This window comes from Mustelus asterias, chromosome 16 (genome assembly GCF_964213995.1).
Source record: "Mustelus asterias chromosome 16, sMusAst1.hap1.1, whole genome shotgun sequence".
NCBI classification, from domain to species: domain Eukaryota; kingdom Metazoa; phylum Chordata; class Chondrichthyes; order Carcharhiniformes; family Triakidae; genus Mustelus; species Mustelus asterias.
The window spans coordinates 67938422-67948315 of NC_135816.1; positions in this window are offsets into that span (position 1 = coordinate 67938422).

Below are 9894 nucleotides of genomic sequence, written 5' to 3' on the forward strand. Positions count from 1 at the left end.
GAAGAGACTATTCAGATCAACAGTTGCAGTCTGTTGGGACTGAGGTGGGTCTACCTACTTGCGCTGAGCGTTGAGGTGGAGGCTACTCACGGCATTTATAGTCAAGATGCCACAATTATCTGGATATGTCTGTTTTCTGTTGTGTATACAGTGAAATGATATGGCGGGACATTCTAGCTATGGAACAGCACAGCTGACGACATCTGTGTGATTACAAAGTTCCTTCCAATCTGACCTGTCAGCACTTGGAAACACGAGGAGAGAGCATGTTATGTAATGGTGATCGCCACTGCAGAGTTACTTGGAGTTGTCAGATAGTCCATGATGCAATGCAGTGTCTTTAGCCTCCTCTACATGAACTGTATGTGGCCTCCTCCACAATGCCCTTTAGCTGTTCCAGGTTGATAGTCACAGTTCCATTTATGAAGCAAATGTAATCATAAAATAACATTTTTAAAACAGTCCCTGTGAGATATGGATCACCTATTTCCACTCCAATCCTCCACCCACCCCTCCCCACCCGGTCAGTTCTATCTACCATCTTGTCCTGGAAGAAGAGAAACACAAAGAATTGTATATTGTAAGGAAGAAAGTTAGAAATAATGTGAAGGCAACAGAAAATGTGAATGCATAGATCTGTATCATGCAACTACATTGATGAGTGGAAAGTAAAGTGCAGCTTTCTAGGAAGGTGAGTGACATTGTTTGTACCTAATATAAGCATTGCATGGCCCAGTGCTCATTTCCTTGATGTGACTGAAATGGATCAGTCTGGTCAAGACTCATCTCCAAGCAAATCTGTAGGTTTTACCTGCAGAATTTGCCTTTTGTCAAGATCTCATCTGTGTCAGAAAATCCATCCCATGTTTACAAGTAGAATTATCCATGGAATGGTAAATTCATGAAAATGTCAAACAAATACACAGCCAATCTGCAATTGCTAATCACAAAATGTAGAATCATTTAATGATACAAAAGTAGATTGTATTCTTTCGAAGTTGCTGGGTCAAAATCCTGGAACTCACCCTCACTGAGTACCTTTACCATTTTAATTGCAGCAGTGCAAGGTAGTAGCTCACCACCACTTTCTCAAGGACAATTAAAGAGAGCCTTAGCAGTAACTTCCACAATCCATAGATGAATTTTAAAAAGTCTTCATCTTCACATCTAGGTCCCAATGCTCCTATACTCAGTATGTATTCTTGCATTTAAAGGGTTATTCCTTTGCTTACCTACTTCCAAAATGCATTACTTCACAATTCTCTACATTGGAACAGGCCTACTAACTTTCTGGCCCTTCTTATTTAGGTCCTCCTACAGTCCTTTACTGTTATCACTGCAATATGACATATTGGCAATTCAATTTCATTCACAAATTTCAGTATTGTCTATTTAATTGATATCTGTAGTCAGTTATAATGGTTGCAATGTGATATCCATGGAATAACATTCACAACATCTTATTAAGCATTAGATGAAGTGGTTTCATTACATTTTGAATCAGTTTGGTCCTTTGCCCTCAATTTATAATCAAGTTCTGATTGGTGCAAGCCACATGTATGTTCCTATTGCCGAAAATATGTGGGTGTGTGACAGACTGGGTGGGTAGTGGGGATGGAATTCTAACTCCAAAAGTTTGGATCAGGTGGGGTGCCAAAACTTGAAAAGTTTCAATCCTGATCACAACCCATCTACTTCCAGTTTTCATGGAGGTGTGGGTGAAAAACCTTGTCTAAGGAGGTGGGTAGCCTTAAATTACAATGAGACTGCATACCTTATTTGCATGCATGATTTGAAATTTAACTCTAGTTGGCTGAATTCCTGAACCTCAAGGCCTTAGAATCCCCCACCACGAAATGTCTTTGAACTCTTCCCAGTTCCACCAAGACCTTTGTACCCCAAGACATTGGGATTGCATCCCCACCTAGACCTTGGGCTCAGACCCATTCCCCCAGATCAGATACAATCCCTGAGGATTGGCCCCCATAACACTGGGATCAATTTCCCCAAACATTCCTATCAGGGTACGGTCCAGTGGCCTTTTCCAGGCTGCTGCTCAGCTGACTGAAGGCCAAATCTGTCAATCAGGCACATATCTAGATAGGGAACATGTTGGTAATGTCACATTCAATCTGCTAAAATTCTATGACGTGAGGGGAACCTTGACTTTTGAGTTTCCTGTGTTCTGCTGCACTCCCACCCCTTCTCCATTAACCATCCCCAACTTAGTGTGGCAACTAAGTTAAAATTCTCCCTTGAAATCTGAATAGTCTTTGCAAAAAATCCTTATTTTGAGTGGCAAATTGAATTACAGAAAAAGCACAAACTACTGTAATGATGCAAAGTTTAAGCTATTTAAAATTGCAGTTAACCTAAATCAGATTATTATTACTTGGAGTATATGATTTCCAGTCTGGCTCTCAGAAGTACAGTTCAGATTTTGAAAATCTTCCTTTTATCATGTTTATAATATTCACAATTTCACTTTTCTCTCTCAATTCGTGAGCTTAATGATCATCCATCAAAATGATTGGACCCTATGTTTTGGGTAATAATTTGTATTTATTTGTTGAACTAGATGCAGAAGGAACCAGTGGCTGAACACCAGAAAATGCTTGAGGAAATGATTAACTACTTGGGTACAATGTTAGAAGATATGGACCAACTATATGGTAACAATTATATAATTTAACAGAAAAATGAATTGTTAAATTAGATTTAAGATGCCAAATTATATTGGATATCGAATCATGTACACATTACTGAAGGAGATGTTATGGCTTCAAATTATGCATTCTCATTTTAATAACTTCTCTAGGCTTCATTTTTTTTTCTATCAATGTCCACCTTTTCCTCCACCTATCCTCAAGCTGTTGACTGCTTTCAGCCATATGATTGCTTAACAGCAGTTTGTCTTACATTATCTTAAATCACAACAATTCTTAAGAACATAAGAAATAGGAACATGAGTAGGTCATACGGTCCTATGAGCCTGCTTCATCATTAAATAAGATCTTGGCTGATCTATTTTAACTCCACCTTCCTACACAATCCCTATAATCCCAAAATTCCCTCAGAATCAAAACATTTATCACTCTCTGTCTTCAATATACTCAATGACTGAGCATTCACAAAACTATGGGGTAGAGAATTTCAAAGATTCACAGCCTTTTGAATGGATATATTTCTCCTTATCTCAGTCCTGAATGGATAACCCCCTAACATTGTGATCCCCTAGAATTCTAGATTCCCCAGACATGGAAAACATCCTCCCAGCATCTTAAGAACACAAGAAGCACACAGAACATCTTTCACTGGGGGCTGGCTAAGGAATTTATATTTGTATATCTTGTTTCATTGAGGGTTAAACCATCCTATGATCAGTGTAGGCTGAGCTTGTTTAAAAACAACAACAAACCAATTGGCAAAAGCCTCAGGATGCTCATTATGTACTTTGGTTATTTGGGCAGCCATTAGGTTCATGTTTAGTAGGTGCAAGACATTGGTGAGTAGATTGTCATACAGAGTTCCTAGCTCCATATCTTGCAGATCAGTAGTGCCCTTCAGGTCCTTATGAGTCCCTATCTAAAGGATCTTTATTATATCATTGTCTTGGAGCTTTGTGTGAAATCATTTTACAGTTTTCCATCTAGTATTGATGTTTAATGGGTTATCATCATACATAATATGGCTCAATTATCTCACCATGGTTTGTGCTGACTCTGATCTGATCCTGCTGGACATTCTCTTGCTTAAACTATCCTGCAGCTCACCTTAGTGATCATTTCTTAAACAAATATTGTGAACACCTCCCCCCAATTCTTTTTCTTTAAATTCCTCTCTGCATTCTTTCTGAAAGCCCTATAATCAAGAAGGTTGAACTACTATTCTTGCCCTTCTAAAGCCATTTCTGTGCCCCCAGCTTATTTCCTTATTCACAAGCACTCCTTGCATGGAAGTATATGGCAGAAAGTATTTGAGCAACATTCCTGTTTTCTAGCATTTGTTTTCACATCTCCCAAACATTTTCAGTCCTTGAATTCTAGCTTTGTTTCTTTGTCCTTCTGAATCTATGCTCAGATTCCCATCTCTCTGTTAAGATAGTTATAACCCTCCTCAATACTGCCAGCAAACCTCCCTGCCACGATATTGGTTCCAGTACTGCTAAAATGTACCTCATCCAACTTGTACAAGTTCCAATGCTCCTATGCCCTGAGAATCTAAAATCCTTTCACTTGCACCATTTCTTCAGTCATATATTCACATGCACTATCCTCTTTTATATTCAAGATATTACTACCTTTGAGGCCCTACTTTTTAATTTCTTTACTAGCTGACTTCCTTTGGTAGATTCAGTGTGTCATCCCACCTGTCATCTCAGATTAGAAGCAGGATGTTAATGCTATGGCTGAGTTTAAAGAGCCATGACAAATCCTGCTGACAGAATAAGCAAGTTCCTGCTGCAGACATCTGCTTAAGATAAAATTCCACCTGATGAAGCAAATCATTTTTGTGTGATTTGAAGATGATATTATTCCCATGGTTTGTTGCTCATGTTCTTGGTGATAAAATTCATGACCCTGTAGCAGCTATTGGAGTAACTTTAGTGAGTTGCAGCACAAACTACAATGGAAACTTAAAGAATGCCTCCAAGTTGTACTTTGTTTGCTGTGGCTTTGGTTAACAACAGCAATTCTTTGGTAACGTAGCTTCTTACTCCCAAATTATCAGCAGCAAAAATTGTTTAAAAGATGTTTTTATTGTTAGGGTCCTCGACTGAAACCCCAAGTTACATTAGGAAGTCAGACTGGACCCGACAATGTTTCTTTTTTTTGGCATATTTTCCCCAGGAATGAATCTACTAACCAAATATGGAACTTTAGTAAAACAACTTTATTTAATAACACATTTAAATATATTTGAGAAATGAATCAGCTTAACTATTAATAGTTGAAAAATATTTAAAAATTAAAGAAAACTACTTTCTGGCTCATGACTGTTCCCGTTCCAAATAAGCCCCATCCATGCATAAATCAAAACTGCTTTCAAATAAATAGCTAGCAAACCCAGGCATACTTGTAATAAATTATGTTGACAGTCTTGATGAAGGAGAGAGTGTGAATTCTCAGGAACAGCCTGCACATGCCTCTGACTTCAGCAGACTTGCAACTACCTAGTTTTTCCCTGCTACAGACCTAGTTCCTCCTATTACCACATCAGCATTGATTGATAACTTGTCAATCAACCTAATCAAAACCTCAGGGGAAATCTCCACCAATAAACAAAAATCCATTAGCTCTATCCTAAGTAAACACTACATGGTTAAATGAGTAATTATCCTGCGTTCCCTGCATCTGAGCTGCGTGCCTCCAGACATACTGACTACTGTAGAGTAAAACATAGTTTTTAAACATACCCCTTAAATGTAAACAAGCTATATCTTTATCAATTGCACTTTTATCATCACACTATTGCTAACTAAAAAGCCTTAAGGCCTGGATTTTCTGGTCCTGCCATGACAGGACCTGCCATGGGATTTAGGCGGGACAACCTAAAGTCCATTGACGCTTTGCTGTTCTTACTAATTATCTGTTAAAAGAAAGATAGATAAAAGATCCTTTTAGGATCAACATGCACCTGGATATTAGGTTCTTAAAATATTAGTATACAAAAGCATAAAGGCAGGATTTTCTGGCAGGGGCATCTTCTGGTCCCATTGAAGTCGATCCCCTACGGCGGGTTCCCGATGGCAGAGCAGGCGAACCATGCAAAAGCCCATAGACTTTAGCGGGACTGGAAGATCCCACCGGCGGCCAATGGCGAGCTGCATCTGCCGCAGGGAGGGTGAAAAATCCTGGCTTAATTTTTCTTTCGTCTTAGCGGGCAGAATTTTCCAAAAAATGGTGAAGTGTCACTTTGGATGAGAAAATTGTCCAGCATGAATCACATTGCAATTGTCCCACACTGAAAGAACCCCCACGTGGAACACGCGAGTATGGAGTCCCCAGGCGTGCGACTCGCCTGAACTGGCTCACAACTGTGCACTGTTAGCAAGGGGGAGCTGCATTTAAAAACTCCCTCTGCACTCATAGTCAGTCAAGCCAGGAGGTTGGCACTATGCAGAGCAGCTCCACGCTTCATGGAGACAGATCTCGGAAGGATTCTGGATGCAGTGGAGGAGAGGCGGACCATCCTGTATCTCCAAGAGGGTCGATGATCCAGAAGCAGGGAAGCAAATGGGACCTGGGATGCGGTGGCTGTGGCGATCAATGCCAGTGGCCTGACACCGAGGACTGCCGTCCAGTGCTGCACGCATATGAATGGCCCCATTCGAGCTGCAAGGGTGCGTATCCATCTATCACATCCTGGCATCAGTCCTGTCTGTCACACCTGGAATGTCCACATCAATCCACCCCCCCCCCGCACCCCCCCTCCCCCCCCCCCCCTGCCCCCCCACCCCCCGCCACAATCTTCCTCAAATCCCTCTTGCGCTCCTTCTCACAACCCCTTCCTCTCGAGGCATAGTGCCAAAATATCCATGACACAAGCATGACATCCAAAAATTGTCCGGGCTCTCCAGGTCACAGAGCCTCCAGAAGATGCCCACCAAGGGCATCACAGACCACAGGGCGTGGAAGAGAGCAGGCCTCCTTCACCTCTGACATGCAATCTGGGGAGTCACCTAGACATAGTGTTTAGGCCACGCAAGATTAAGAAGATTTAGGAGACCCAAAGGGCACGGGTGAAGGTAGACACCCTAATTCGGATAGGGCAATTGACACTGTAAATAATCAATTAAAGAATATTGCAGCTCAAAGCCACAGCTCCTGTGCCTTTGCCCCAGAGGGAGTTTATCTCCCCATCTGTACTCTGAATTTCCTACTGGGTCCCCCCAAGCAATCCCAACAGTGAGAGCCATGGAGACCTATGGTGACAGGCATCCTGGAATGACAGTCTCACTGAACCCTAGGCATTCTACTGTCCCCCACCTCCGAAGTGTAGGCCAAATGGTGGTGCCCCCAACCCTCATTCAGACATGAGCTTTGAAGTCTGCAGTCAGAAGACAGACAGGAGTCAGAATTAGGCAGTACCAGAGCAGCATCACAGCGAGTCGTCGTCAGCCTTCTGCCTTGATAAATCACTCACCAACAGCCAACCCAGGCCCATCACCCTGGTGTGATGTCAATGAGACCCTCAGAGCGGGGAAGGGAGAAGTGCTATTGTGTGGGGTGAGGACAAGGGTTCTGGAATGGTAGCCAAGGGTTGTGGAAGTATGGGCTGGGTTGCAGGTTCCCCTTGAGGGGGCAGAAGGGAAGGGCTGGAGCTGCCGGACCAAGCTCCTAATTGGAGCATCTGGTGGCAATCATAGCCTCCCTGGTCCTGCTGGCATGCTGGACCCTTGCTGCCACCTGTCCTCCATCCTTCAGGTCCTCCTCTGGCTATCCCTCCCGGTCTGCCTTCTCTTCAGATGAATAGCTGAAGCAACTCCTCCTGCTCCAGAATGTCACCCCGCTGCTGAGCAAGGTTATGGAGAGCACATTAGCAGGCTTTGCAATTGGCATCATAGGCAGTCCCTCAAGGCCTCTCAGCAGCCAATGAGAAAACTTAACCCAGTGGTGAGACTCGACCTGCAGACTTTCAGCCCTGCCAAGCCCACTCAAGCCCCTATACCTTTGAAGGTTCCCCACCCCACCCCACACCATGACTGCAGCTGACCTGCCCTTTTGCATCCTGGAGGTTAGTGCTAAGTGGTAGGTACTCACCTTCTTACTTGCCCCTGCAATCCATGGCGCCTTGTCGACACTTCAAGGAACCAGTAGTGATTTGCGCCCATCTGACTTCCCAATGGGGATTGGGAACACTCCAGGAGGGAGGGATGATCACATGCCAAACTCGCTAATGAGATTGAAATCAAGTCAATCTCATGCCAATCAGCCTCACGCCCTTTCTGGGCAAGAACCTGTTTGCTCTAGCAGAAAGAGACTGTGAAGGTCGCATATCGTTTGGTGCCAGGCATGGTCCCGGTCCTTTGGGCCTGCACGCAATTTTCCCGGATTAGTGTGATCTGCGCTAGGTGCAACATGGGTGGAAAATCACGGCCAGCATTTCTATTAAATCATACTCAGTAAGTGTAATTTTCGGAGTAATGTGAAATAAAGAGTTAACTGAGTGCCTGTTGTTCTCCTGCTGTGACATGATCCAGTCAGCACCATTGCAGTGCCATCACACGATGAACATACTTCTGTGACATAGGGTGGCAAAGGATGATCTTGTATTTACATTGGACCATCACGATTGAAAATGCGCTACCCTAAATACATTTTTAATTAAATCTCAAAACTAAAACAAACTCTCAGACAAAAAAATAACATTTGTAATGTTTTATTGTCGCTGAAATTTAGGGCTGAATTTTCCCATCCCGCCCCCTTAAGAATAATGCATGAACAGGAATTATAGCGGGTGAGACACAGACCATGCAGCGGTCCGTTGACCTCGGGCGGGATTTTTCGACCTTGGGGCGAGCGCAGCCAGAAAATCCCACCCTTAGAATTTCCAGTATTCTGCTGAAAGTATTCAAAATAGTAATAATAAAAATCATAACATGGAGAACTCTTGATAGTTTTCACAATCAGAACTAATGAGTAAAACTTTGTGGAAGAATATTAAAACTGGTAGCAATTTCCTGTCCAATATTTAATCTTTTGATATATTTTTTGCATTTTAGTGCAGACACAGTTTCTCCTGTGCGACATGACTATATGCTTCAATTCTCCTGCAAAGATGGAAGCAGCCAAACATGGTGAAGAGAGTTACAAGCATCATAGAGAAATATCGGCCGAGTTTTAGGATTAAAAAAGTAAAAAGTGGTTCTCAGCTGAAATTTTTAATATAAACATTAAATGATTTTTGCTTTTCATAGTGTTGGCAATCTTGTGAAAATGTTTGCTTTTTCTGCTGTAATGTTATCTATTCCGGTATTCAAGAATAAAAATGGCACATATCTTACTGTAATTATTTTTGTTGTGTGTTCACATGTTAATACCCTTAAGAATAAGGAGAGTAAGGTTAGAACATAGACATAGAACAGTACAGCACAGAACAGGCCCTTCGGCCCACGATGTTGTGCCGAGCTTTATCTGAAACCAAGATCAAGCTATCCCACTCCCTATCATCCTGGTGTGCTCCATGTGCCTATCCAATAACCGCTTAAATGTTCCTAAAGTGTCTGACTCCACTATCACTGCAGGCAGTCCATTCCACACCCCAACCACTCTCTGCGTAAAGAACCTACCTCTGATATCCTTCCTGTATCTCCCACCACGAACCCTATAGTTATGCCCCCTTGTAATAGCTCCATCCACCCGAGGAAATAGTCTTTCAACGTTCACTCTATCTATCCCCTTCATCATTTTATAAACCTCTATTAAGTCTCCCCTCAGCCTCCTCCGCTCCAGAGAGAACAGCCCTAGCTCCCTCAACCTTTCCTCATAAGACCTACCCTCCAAACCAGGCAGCATCCTGGTAAATCTCCTCTGCACTCTTTCCAGCGCTTCCACATCCTTCTTATAGTGAGGTGACCAGAACTGCACACAATATTCCAAATGTGGTCTCACCAAGGTCCTGTACAGTTGCAGCATAACCCCATGGCTCTTAAACTCCAACCCCCTGTTAATAAAAGCTAACACACTATAGGCCTTCTTCACAGCTCTATCCACTTGAGTGGCAACCTTTAGAGATCTGTGGATATGGACCCCAAGATCTCTCTGTTCCTCCACAGTCTTCAGAACCCTACCTTTGACCCTGTAATCCACATTTAAATTAGTCCTACCAAAATGAATCACCTCACATTTATCAGGGTTAAACTCCATTTGCCATTTTTCAGCCCAGCCTTGC